Source organism: Mixophyes fleayi, chromosome 2, assembly GCF_038048845.1.
Source record: "Mixophyes fleayi isolate aMixFle1 chromosome 2, aMixFle1.hap1, whole genome shotgun sequence".
Lineage (NCBI taxonomy): Eukaryota > Metazoa > Chordata > Amphibia > Anura > Limnodynastidae > Mixophyes > Mixophyes fleayi.
The window spans coordinates 313,683,059-313,696,027 of NC_134403.1; the positions used below are offsets into that span (position 1 = coordinate 313,683,059).

At 42.7% G+C, this 12,969-nt stretch overlaps 1 protein-coding gene across 6 annotated transcripts in view; it reads left to right on the forward strand.

The window, feature by feature from the left end:
* Positions 1 to 8,876: 8,876 nt before the first annotated feature.
* The window catches only part of ZFX (zinc finger protein X-linked), a 41,796-nt gene continuing 37,703 nt past the window's right edge, over positions 8,877 to 12,969 (forward strand). For 2 of the 6 annotated variants that reach the window (XM_075196589.1, XM_075196585.1), the window contains exon 1: positions 8,880 to 9,204. The gene's annotated coding sequence lies outside the window, so the exon portion shown is untranslated. Of the gene's footprint in view, positions 9,205 to 12,969 lie in introns of all 6 variants that reach the window. The other 4 variants (XM_075196586.1, XM_075196587.1, XM_075196588.1 and 1 more) reach the window with 4 other exon arrangements.

Here is a 12,969-nt window from a genome sequence, read left to right on the forward strand (position 1 = left end):
GTTATATGACTATTCTACTTGCTTGTGACCCCTGACCTCGGCTTACGTCTGACCATCCATTATCAGCTTAATACATTTACCTCTTCTCTGGGTGCACTCATCAGCTTCTTCGGCCTCAAGTACCACCTTTATGCTGATGACACTCAACTCTACCTTTCCTCTCCTGATCTCTCTCCCTCCCTTCTTTCCAGGGTATCCGCATGCCTCTCTGCCATCTCCTCCTGGATGTCCTCTAGATTTCTTAAACTTAATCTTGCTAAAACTGAACTCATTGTCTTTCCTCCCTCTCGTACCTCTTTCCCCTCTGACCTCTCCATCACTGTTGACAACTCATCTATCTCCCCTGTTCCCCAACTCCACTGCCTAGGTGTCATCCTCGACTCCTCTCTCTCCTTTGCCCCTCACATTCACTCTCTCGCCAAATCCTGCCGTTTCCAGCTTCGCAACATTGCCCGCATTCGGCCCTTCCTCTCCCAGGATACCACCAAATCTCTCGTCCACTCTCTGATTATCTCCCGCTTGGACTACTGCAACCTTCTCCTTATCGGCCTCCCCCTCTCTCATCTCGCTCCCCTTAGATCTGTACTTAACGCCGCTGCTAGGCTTATTTTCCTCTCTCGCCGTTCCACCTCTGTATCCCCACTCTACCGAGCCCTTCACTGGCTCCCCTTCCCCTACAGAATCCTTTTCAAGCTCCTCACTCTGACTTACAAGGCCCTCGCCAACTCCACTGCTCCCTACATCTCTAACCTTATCTCTATTCACACTCCCTCCCGCTCACTGCGATCGTCCAACGATCGTCGCCTCTCTTCCCCTCTGATTACCTCCTCTCACGCACGTATCCAAGACTTCTCCCGCGCCGCTCCCCTCCATTGGAACAGGCTCCCCCGCTCTATCAGAACTTCCCCTAATCTGTCCTCTTTCAAACGAACATTAAAAACCCACCTTTTCCTTAAAGCCTTCCAGTCTCATGCCTAAACTCCCACCGGTCGGCTACCTCTCTTTCTCATCCCTTCTTCCCTTCTCCCCCTTCCTCGACTCCGTCTCCGTTTCTCCCGTCTCTCCATCTCATCCATGTGTCTGTCTGTCTTCCCCTCCCTTTAGATTGTTCGCTCCTTTGAGCAGGGCTCTCCTACCTTCTGTTTCCATCACTTTTAACTTCGCTCTCCAGCTACTCAGCTCACCTCCTCTCAGTCCCTCTGCCCTCTGTCTCCTCTTGTTTCTCTCCGCTCCCCTCAGTGACTCTCAACCTGTCATCCGTGCCCACCCTCTTGGGCCATAGTTACCTGCCTGTACTCACTTTTCCCCTCCCTCTCTTTCATGCTGTGCCTGAGCCCCCAGAGTTATAGTGCTTACTGTTACTTGTACTGTGCTGTTTCACCTTGTACTGTGCCATTGTTTGTCCTTGTACGGCGCTACGGATACTTTGTGGCGCCCTATAAATAAAAATTAATAATAAAAAAAAATAATAATAACCCCCTGATCTCAACATAATCGAGTTTGTCTGGGATTACATGAAGAGACAGAAGGATTTGAGCAAGCATACATCCACAGAAGATCTGTGGTTAGTTCTCCAAGATGTTTGGAACAACCTCCCTGCAGAGTTCCTTCAAGAACTGTGTGCAAGTGTACCTAGAAAAATTGATGCTGTTTTGAAGGCAAAGGGTGGTCACACAAAATATTGATTTGATTTAGGGTTTTCTTCTGTTCAATCACTTTGCATTCTTTTCCATGATAAAAAATAAACTATTAACACTTCTATTTTTGAAAGTATTCTTACTTTGCAGGATCCACACCTGACTAAAACTTTTGCACAGTATTGTACATGAGAAACGAAATAAAGAGAATACATATTGTTCAACAAAAGACCAAGAGGATTATCGTGTTGTAGATTCGGGACTCTATAGTTTAATTATGTATCACGAAGAGGATTTTTTTGACATACATCCAGGACTTTATTTGTTAATTAAGGCTCACAATAATCATACTATTATAGTTCAATGGCAGCAATAATGATGTATAAATCAAACCCATTAAAGACTGCAGAAAGACCAATCCCCCTGAGGAAGTCATATCATGTAATGAAACGCATTGATCATGCCCTCTACTACACACAGCAGACAAGATAAACCAGAGCTCCCCTATGTGTTCCACGCTGTGGAACGCACGCCGGCTCTCTCACTTCTACACAGAATATCGGACTAACACACCACTTCTGATCAGAAGTTACGGATAGGACTCATTCTCCTTTGGGACAACTTTACAGCAAGTACTTGGGTGGCTACTTAACATTGAACATTTTGCTTACTGTTTAGTTGAAATACTGTTTATGATTTTATAATCGTTTTTATTTTCTTTGTACCAATAAATAGATACAATTCGATTAATTCACCTATCAATTTGATCATTTAGCTACCTATGAATAATAGCAACTGTTAAGTTTCTTTTCATGACAGTATAAATTGTTAATACTGATATTCTACACGTATCACCATTATTTATTTAAGTCACCTGACACCCAGAACATACATCTGGGCTGACAATCTATACCTTAAGATTTTTCAATATTTAAAACTAGCCCATAGTTTACATGTAGATATTCCATAGCTGAAAATGAGTGCTTAACATTTATGTATTGATATCGGGTCAGTCTGGAATGCCATGTTTGGGGTTTGGACCACCAAATGCTAAGAGGACCATCCGAGGCTGTGGAGTACAAGGCAGAGCTAATGGTGTAGATGTAGAAGGAAGGAGGATCTAAGTCAAGTGAGGAAGAAAAGAAGGCAGGGTGGAAGGCATCAAGGTTGCGTTTGGTGAGGGTGGACTTAGAACAGGGGTTTGACAGGGGGGGAAAGGCTAGAGGAGTGGAGAAGGTGGTTAGAGGGAGTATGCACAAAAGTGGGAGAAGACAAGATCAAGGCAGTGATCACTACAGTGGTAGGGAGTGGAGAAAGGGATAGGGGGGGAAAGATGATAGAGGGGCACGGACTTTATCCCCAGAGATGGGGGGAGGGTAAATGTAGAGGGGCCTAACCAGGGCCGGATTAATCCAAGGTCTAACTGGGCTAGAGCCCAGGGGCCTTGTGCATCTGGGGGGTCCCCTATATCCACTGTGAACATATCGGGTTTTCTGGCCCAAATCTACCCACTTCACACTGGCTGGTCACCCAGGAGTGCCTTACTATGCCAGTGAAGCCTACCCAGTACTTTCTAGGGTTCTTATAGTCACTCTGGCAAATACAGTTGGAAAAGTACAACAGTACATTTATTGTAATAAAAACAACACTAGAATATTATATACACACAGTAAATACCAGGCACGTTTACCACATCATCTGTCCTTTACCCCACTAGCTTGAGGAGTTACAGTCACCTGGCTGTTCTGAATTGCAGACACCAAAACCCATGGATCCCTCCCAGCTGCATATGTAGTCCACTGGTAGAGAACGGTAACTCAGCACTAGATCTTGCACCTTCCAGGAATCAATCCACAGAATGAACAACACCTCCCCCGCTGGAATGGCTCCTTATATCCAGGGTCAAATTTCCACAGTGCTTTCCCCTCCCTAGGCTAACCTCTGGCTCTCTCTCTCTCTCTTAAACATTGGTGGGTGTTGGAGTAGGGGGTTGGAGGGGGAGTAGAGATGAACTGTGGGTCACCTGCTGGGTTCCAGACAAATGTCTTGACTAGTCCTGAGGAGGACAATGGATACTAATTGGCCTTCCCCACCTTCAGATTTAGGAGAGCACTCAGCCCCTCCTGAAATTAACCTTTTACACTACTTTGTGAGGTCACAGGGTCCCCAGCTGTTCCATGCTTCCTGTAGAGAAAGGTTTGGGAGAATGAATGCAGCTCCAGCCCCCTCACCTGTATCCTGGACACCACCTGATCCTTATCCATAACCCAGCTGGCTTCAATTTGAGAACAATGCCTAACAGCATCACTGAATTAACAACAAACATGTTTTTACAATGGGTAATATGGAATGAAGAAGTCTCTTATATAGGCATGGCTACAATGTCCACTTATCCACATGTAATTATACACTGCAGTTGTATTCTGTTGAGCTATGGAATAAAAACAGGGCTATAAAAAGTTCATGTTATATTCCACATTTTGTGAGGGACAGGCTGGTTAAGGTGTTATCAAACTCGCTTCGTCACCGCCACCTTCTGATGAGATTCAGTTTCACGGATGGATACCCTGACATTCTCCAGTAGATTTGACAGTACAATCCAGAATTCATAGTCCCTTCAATAACGGCAAGCTGTCCTGGTACCATTGCAGCAAAACAGCTCCAAATCAGCGTGTTTCACATTTGGGATGCGTTTCTTATTTTGGATTGTCATGTTTGGTTTTCTCCAAACATAACTTTTCTCATTTAAGCCAAAAAGTTCTATTTTAGACGGATCTGTCCACAGAACATTTCTTCCAGTACCCTTATGTCTCATCCAGGTGGTCTTAAGAAAACTTTAAACAGGCAGATATCCTCCCAGGCTTGCTATCCTTCCATATAGTATTCTTCTTCAGTGTCTGCCTGATGGACTCAGGAACACTGACATTAGTCAGTGCAAGAGAGGCCTGCAAATCATTTGATGTTATCTTGGGTTTCTTTGTGAATATTATATGCCTTGCTCTTGGAGTGCTTTTAGTTGGGCAACCACTCCTGGGGAGTGTAACAATGGTGTTTTCTTCATTTGTACACTTTTGCCTGACAGGGTATTTGTGAAGCCCAAAGTGTTTTGAAATTGTTTTGTAACATTTTACAGACTGATGAGCATCAGCAATTCTTTTTCTGAGCTCCTCAGAAATCTCCTTCCATCAAGCCATGGTATCAGAGACGATCTCTCAGGGGGCTCCCACGGATCAGGTTCTGTTTGGCTCTTTTTGCTGCCCCCAAATGCCAGTATACAGGGGGCAGCACGGGATTCCGCTATGAAGTGCTTATTCAGCACTATACACGTAAGGTCACGTTACACTGGTTTTCTAGCAATACTATGTGCAGATGCTTTTTATTTATTTTTTTAAAGATTTTTGGACTTTTGTAATGATGACATTGTAGTTGCCGTGTCAAAGACATATATATATATATATATATATATAAAACTATGTTTTTAGGAACATTTCTACATTATACAACCAGCGGGTTTTGCCATTGCCCCCTTAATAGCCTCAGTCCTTACAAATGACGTGAACGTGACAATCGGCATGTCAGTTTCTCTGAATTGCGGTATGTCAGTATTTAAAGATGTCTAATTTTAGTCATTTCGCTAATTACAGTTGCCGCTTTGAAAGTGTCACATTCATGCATTTTGTTATTTCACCCAAAATTAAAGAAAGGTGTGGTCTATGAAATTGCTACTGTTTCCACATGTCCAGCTAGACCTGCAATCACACAAAAGTAGCTACCATACCCATTTTCTGGGGACAATTACCAAAAGCGTTTGGCACCATATCCACTTGTGTGTTTACCATACTTGCCAACTATGTCTCCTTGGCTTCAGGGAGATCCCGGGAAAGGTGGGCGTGCGAGGGCGGGGCTTGACTAATCACATCATATTGGCCCCGCCCCTAAACAATGTCTCAATTTTGGCCAATTACAGCAGGGGGGCAGGGCTAAGGTGACAGCCACCCCCCTCCCACTTATCTATTGCAGTGATGAGAACTGGGAGGTGGCATTCCAGGAGTAAGCAACTATGCTTAAAGGAAAGCAGCTAATGAATCTCTAGAGACTGAAGTTTCTGTCTCTATTACTGGTCATGTTGTCTTACCTGTCAGTCATTGATTAGATCTTGGCCTCCATGAAAATGGCCACCTCCACAGGCATCAATACATGGACATAGGACACAATTTCTGAACCGTGTCATCATGCCACAGATGGCGAAGCCAACCATGTCTTGTACTGGCTCAGCATCAAGAGAATGCCAGACTCTTCAGGGAGTGAGGGAGATCACTCCTATTTCAGTGAGTCTCTCTGACATTCAGGGAGAGTTGGCAAGTATGGTGTTTACTAACATTTGGGTGTGTTACATTTGACAGAATGCATCAAGTTAAAGAAACTGGGGAATCTTAGTGACCTTGTCAAAAAACATCAGTGGGTATGAGGCCTTATGCACCATAAATAGAGATGCTTGTACAAAAATCAGTGATATCTGTAGTGCAAAGGGTTATTTTATTATATAGAGGTTCAGCTATGCAGACTCCCCAAGGCACTACAGCTGGTTTAGTGCTATTGGTTTACAGTTTATACTTAATGTGACTCTGTAGCAAACCCCCCCCCCCCCCCCCCAGTAATTAGTAAGCACAAAACTTGCCACTCCACTTCAGTAAGCTGTGTGCGCTGGGCTCAAAGCACGTGTGCATTGGCATTTCTTAGAGGGAACATAGGGCCCAAGACTTTATTTGACAGTTAATAGAATAAAGTAAGATTATAACAAACACAATAATAAAACAATACTAGGTATTATAGACAGCTAGAGGGGTAAGCAGACCGTGCTCGTAAGCTTGCAGTCTATAGGACAATAGCTGTTTGATATGAGATGTAAAGTGCTACATTTTTTAACAGTTGATGATCGTTATTTAAGTGTTTATAAAGGGGTTGGGTACGATATGGCAACGGTCAATCTGTCGAGAGTCAGACTGTCTACACCAAATGAACAAGGAATTTGTTATTACTTTTAATTTTTTTTCAGATAAAATTATCTGAGAAACGAGGTGTGGTTCATTTAAATTTTGCCTTGGTGCACTACCGGTCATAGCGGGCCCTGGGTGCCAGGTCATGCTGGCATTTGTGATTCTCCAAGTGCCAGCATGTCCTGGCAGTCAAGGGTATGCTGGTGCTTGTAGTACTAGTATGGCCAAACTGTTAATGGCAGGGGTTTGGTAAGAGTCAAAGTGCTTTACCTCTAGGGGTGGAAAGGGTGGGGGCACACTGTTTGCTAGTACCAGCTTAGGCTGGCAGCACTAGAGTTAATCTGTTTGGAGGAAGTTGGGCACACTGGTTTTTACTTACTGCATTGTGCTGGCGTGTCGACAATCCTACTGTTGAAATATGACTACATCCCTTTATAAAGTAGACTGGTCAGAAGTGTTAAAAACCTCTTCAATATAGGAGTCACAAAAATGACTCTTGTGGCATAAATTGCTTCTGTAGTTAGATATTCCTGTCACCAAAACAGTACATGGAGGGCGAGGGGTTTCAGCACTGGTTGTGCCGAAAGAGGGACCAGCAATTTTCTCAGTACACTTAGGTGTGGAGCAGAGAGGAAAAAATTGCCCAGGTAAAACTATTTGGAAAGACCACCTGATTGTATGGGCCCCTATTGGCTGCCAGGTTAGTGTCATATTTTCTAGATAATCAGCTCATTTTACAAAACATTTGAACATATAGGGTGGAATTCAATTGACCGTATTGTTCGTGAGAACAACGTGGTCCGCGCACTATTACCATTCGTACAGTAATTTCAGCGCTGATTTTTGCTCGCAGCACTATGAGCCACCAACAGAAATCTGCGTTAAACTGAATTACCCCCCATAGAATTTAAAGATAGAACTACATAAATGTAGAATTTGGCACCAAAATCAATAGATATTCTTCCATAGCAAACTTATGAAGAAGCTTGCTACATTTTTGGAATCTGCTAATACTGGGGCACATTTATCAAAACTCGCAAAATATGAAAAATAGTTTTCAATCCTTATCGCATTGATAAGGATTGAACCATTTCTCATATTTATTAAAAAAGCAACACAGGAACAGCAGATCCAAAAAACTGCTGTTCCTGTGAAGTGGAAAACATACTTACCACTCAATCTTGTTCCCGAAGCAGCATGCGATGAACGGGGCTCCTCTTCTGACTCCAGTGCGCATGCGCCCAGTGAAACCCTCGGGCATGCGCACAGACATTTCTGCAACTATAGTTGCAGAGAGCAAGCGGTGAGTGACAGGGAGGGATCATGTGATCCCTCCACACATGCGCTGTTCAGCTCTGCAACTTTTCATTTATGATAATGTACGCCAGCTGAACATTAACATGTTTGAAAAATTAATTACATTTATTGTTAAATAGCGTTACTGAGCACTCTCCATACATTGTTATGGGGAGTGCTCAGTAAAACGAGAGGAGATGCAAAGCAGCAGATATGTGTTGCTGCTATCATAAATAGCAAATTAGTGTTTAATCCCGGAAAACTGTTGTTTTCAGGTATTTTACAGGGAGGAAACCTTTGATAAATAGGCCCCACTGTTTTACAAAATATAGTATACGAACACTTTGTAAAATTGATTGTCACCCTATTGGTACACATCACAATTTGAACCAAATACATGGCAGAAAAATTAAAACCTAGTTAAATCTAATATTATTGGTTTATTTTGTGAATAAAAGGCAGCACAGGCTAACATGAATTTATAAAGAACAAGCTACTAGCTATTACAATGTTATATTCAGAAGGCATTTTGTGAACACCACACTTGTACATACATATCTTATTAAATGACTTGTATATCTGTGTCATAAATCTTTCTACAGTAATATTAAAACGGTATATTTAATATGTACATTGCATACAAGAACAATAACTTTAGCAATGTTCTGCTGCATACAGCCAGCATTTTGTCCCCATATCTCACAAAAGTGCCTAAATTACCTAATATGTATGTTATAATAAGTATGCTGATTTAAAGCAATCAGCATACTAGTATATTCAAACAATAAATAAATAGAAAAAAAATCCAGTTTCGATTACATAATACTATATATAATATATTTATGATCTGTGTATATAGTCATTTACAGTGTTTTCGGGCGAATCGTGTAGCAATAAAAGTCTGTGACTGCAGTTACTCGGCTCCCCCTCCACCCCCCGGGTAACCCAACTCCCGAGCTGGGCCCTGGCCTGGCCTTGGCTCTATCGTTAACAACCAGTTTGCTTCGCATGCGGCCTCCCCCTTCCGCATTTTCCTGAGGCTCTGCGGCAGTGACGTTTACTGCTGACGGCGGCCCCGGCCAGGAGAGCTGCCCGCTCTTTTTTTCTTTCCCTCCTTCCCCCCTCTCTCAGCCATCGAGCTCGGCCCCTCCCTTTCTGCCTCTCGCACTCACTCTATACCTTCCCCCTCCCTTCGAATCAGCCATCGCGAACAGGCCTAACGGACAAGGAGCCCCGGTCCTGGAGTATTCGGGAAACCACGATAACGTTTATAGGTAAGGCCGCTGCGGGAGACTGAGCGGGGGCCTGGGCGGGAAATCACCGGAGTCAATGGGACGGTACAAGGCCGAGGATAGGGCTCGGCGCCGCTCCTCCACCCGGCTGCCTCGTCGATCTGCAATTAAGTGTCGGGGAGAGAGAAGCCGCGGCGGCTCGTAGTGCAGCCCTCGCCCCGTGGCCGTCTGACCGGTCACCTTCCCCTTACACGGTTACTGCTAGCTGACTGAATGCAGGCCGCGGCCTTGTGTGGCCCGCTTGTAGGCCTCCATGAGACCGCTTGCCCTTCCAGGCCTCAGAGGAGGCCGCAGCTAGGCCCTAATGGGGGTGAAAGAAGGGGGGCGGCAGCGGGATGGCAGCAACATCCTCCCTCGTCTAACTGCTGTTTATTATAAGACGTTAGAGCACTGCATTGACATCACCGCCATTCTTATCGAGCCCCCCATCATTATAAACCATGGATTTATAACAAGTTGCGTAGTTTGATTGCATTTTATATCGCATTGGAAGCAAGATGGCGGCAGCCCACATGCTGCATGTGAGAAAGGAGGAGGAGGGGATTTCTCCGCCATCTTGAATCATCGAGAGAGAGAGAGAAAAAAAAAACTATCAGGGGGAAGGGAAACAAATGAAAGCATTGTATAAACGCATCGCTTGTCCTATATATTTAGGAGTGTCTGATGATCAGACACTCCCTTGTAAATTACACTGTATGTACGTGCTGGCCTCCTCGGGAGTGTGTACCTGTCACCCTGTAACATACACTGTTATTAAGATCAAGAGTTTATTACAGTTTTTTTAAATTATGTTTATGGTGTCTTATTTAGAAATGTACTATTATTGTGATCTCTTGAAGATGTGTATGTTTTCCAATCACTGTGATCAATACAAGGTGTTTGATAAAGATTGTATAAAACAGTAGGAACTGGTTATTTTTGTTAGCCTCAGTTATTTTGTTTTCATAAGATTCACTAGGTAATTTACATTGTAAGGCATCCAACTTAAATCATTATTTTTAATAGATTCTGAAAATATTGTGAACAAGAGCTCCCAGGCACTGGGATTTAAAAATAAATAATATATACTCTTATGATTTCCAATATTCGATAAATGGTTTCTTAATGAAACAAATGCTTGAGACACGGCTAAAATCTACAATTGCATTGGTCACACATAATATTCCTCAAGGCGATATGCATTTGCTAATTAAAGCCAATCTGGATGGACAGTTGTTGGTATAAAATAGTAGAGAACTTGCTTGGGTTTAAATAGTAAAAAAAAATTATCTTAATGTAGTAAGGCTCCTTTTTGTGTTTTGGTTTAATTGAGTTGTTGCAAAACTGAAACAGTAATGAATGGAGCTGGAGCACAACAAAAAAATTATAAGGGTTATATTCAATTGTTGTTTTTCCACGCCGCGGAAATACTATTACCGTTAATACGGTACGGTAATAGATAGTTGGATTTCAGCTCGCAGCTCCCTGAGCCGCGAGTAAATTACCGCATTAACGGTTTTTCCGCACACGATTACCGTAATAACGGTATCCACTCTTTTCCAGGTGTAGTGACAAACAGTAATGAATTGGAAATCTGGTTTCCCTGCCACACTGAAAGCTTAAGCTATTAGAATGCTGCATGCATTGTTTTCACTGCTGAAACGCTGGCATAAAAATAAATAAATTAGGCAAACCTGATTTTTCCCTTCATTTTAACAAGCTGTTGTCTGTCTGGGAAAGTATAGCTTTATAATGTACCTTTCTGACAAACATAGAAGCAATAAGATGCTGTATTCAAAACAACTCAACATCGTGAGACTAACCTGTAGAGACTGACAGAGTGCCTCAACAGAGGAAGAACGGTTGGAAGGGCATGAGAGATGGGATGGTAATTTGAGAGAGAGAGTTTGGGTCAGAATTTTGTTTTTCAGAATAGGAGTAATCACTGCGTGCCTGAATAGTGATGGAAAGATACTATTAGAGAGAGATTACAGATTTTAATTAGAGGTGGAATGAGCACCGGAGACAGGAATCTACCAATTTGTGAGGTTATAGGATCAAGAGGACAGGAGGTAGAGTAGGAAGATAAGAAGAGAGTAGATGCTTACTCTTCAATTGTGGGTTCAAATGAGGGCACTGCAAAGGAATTGAGCTGATTGCTTGTCGAGGGAGATGATACCATTTTAAGTCGGATCGTATCAATCTTGTCCTTGAAGTAGTAAGCAAGATCCTGGGTACTGATGGTAGTCAGTGGGTTTGGGGTGGGAGGGTTTATAAGACATTTAAATTGGTTAAAAAGGCATTTATATGCAAGGAAGTCATTAGAGGTACAAGATTTACACAAGTGACGTTCTGCTTTACGAGTGAGTTTTTGAAGATTGCGTGTTACTTTAGTGGGCCTCGGTTAAGAAGGAAGTCGACGCGGCGTATGAAGATTAACTGGAGCCATTTGATCAAGGGCACTTGGTAGAGTGGTGAAAATGATTTACTTCCATATTAGAAGAAATTGAGGATAGAGGTGAAAAACAATAGATTCAATAGATTCCTGCAGGTATGAGGAGGCCTGGTAGTTTCGCAGCAGGGAAGTTAAAGAACTGGGGGTGAGCGAGTAGCTGATAAGGTGATGATCCGAGAGGGGGAAAGCAGTGTTCAGGAAATCAGAAACAGCATAGTCTAGAGAAAACAAGATTAAGACCGTGATCATCCCGATGAGTAGAGGATTCAATCCACTGGGAGGAGCCAAGTGAGGAGGTTAGAGAGAATAGTTTTGTAGCAGCATTGGAATGTGGATTAGCAGTTGGGATGTTGAAACCACCCATGATGATGGTTGGGATGTCAGAATATAAGAAGTGAGAGAGCCATGCAGAGAAATGTTCCAGAAACTGTTGGTGTGGTCAGGGGAGGGGGGGGGGGGGGGTTGGGGCGATAGATCACAGCAACATGCATAAAGAATGGGTTAAAAATTCTAATGGTATGTACTTCAATGATGTGAATGTGAGTTATGGGATGGTTGATAAAACTGAACGTATATTTATTAAAGAACCACCCAATCGCACCAGGATAATCCTAAATACTCTATGTTCAACATGTAGAGATAGGTGTGCCCACACAAATTATAGAATCTAAGAGGAAAACACCTTATGTGTTTTGGGGCACTCAAAGGATAATAGAATTACATTAAAACATATCCATATTTTATTAGTATCAATTAAAATAATAACACTTAATATGAAGTTAGAAATAGTGAAATATTAAAAACAAGTACATGACAAAAAAAAAAAACTGTGAACGTGCAATGTGGGGAAAGACGTAGTCCAATCCTGGCTGTTTCCATACTTTAGCTATCCTACATGTAGCCAAATGCTTATCAACATTCTGAAGAGGGTAACAAAGAAGTTAAACGGTCCAGTGATCCTTAAATAAAGGGAATTCCATTACTGAATTTAATACTCTTCTACTTTAAATCCATGGAGAAGATCTTGTTGGCCTGCCAAAATGCTTATTCTATAAATTCTCAAACCGCTTCCTACAGCTCTTCAATGTCCTAGCTCTAATTACAGTGCAAAAATGTGTGAGCTTGAAGATGTTACCAGATGCTACCATGATTACAAGCATCTATGGTGCTTTCCATTTCAACTACAAGTGTTAACTGAAGTTAGACTTCTGTATGCATAAACATTTGGAGCCAGGTAATACTATTTTTCTAAACTTCCTGACAACGAGGCAACAGCACCCAGTAGCAGTTTTGACCAAAAAAATACAGCTCTC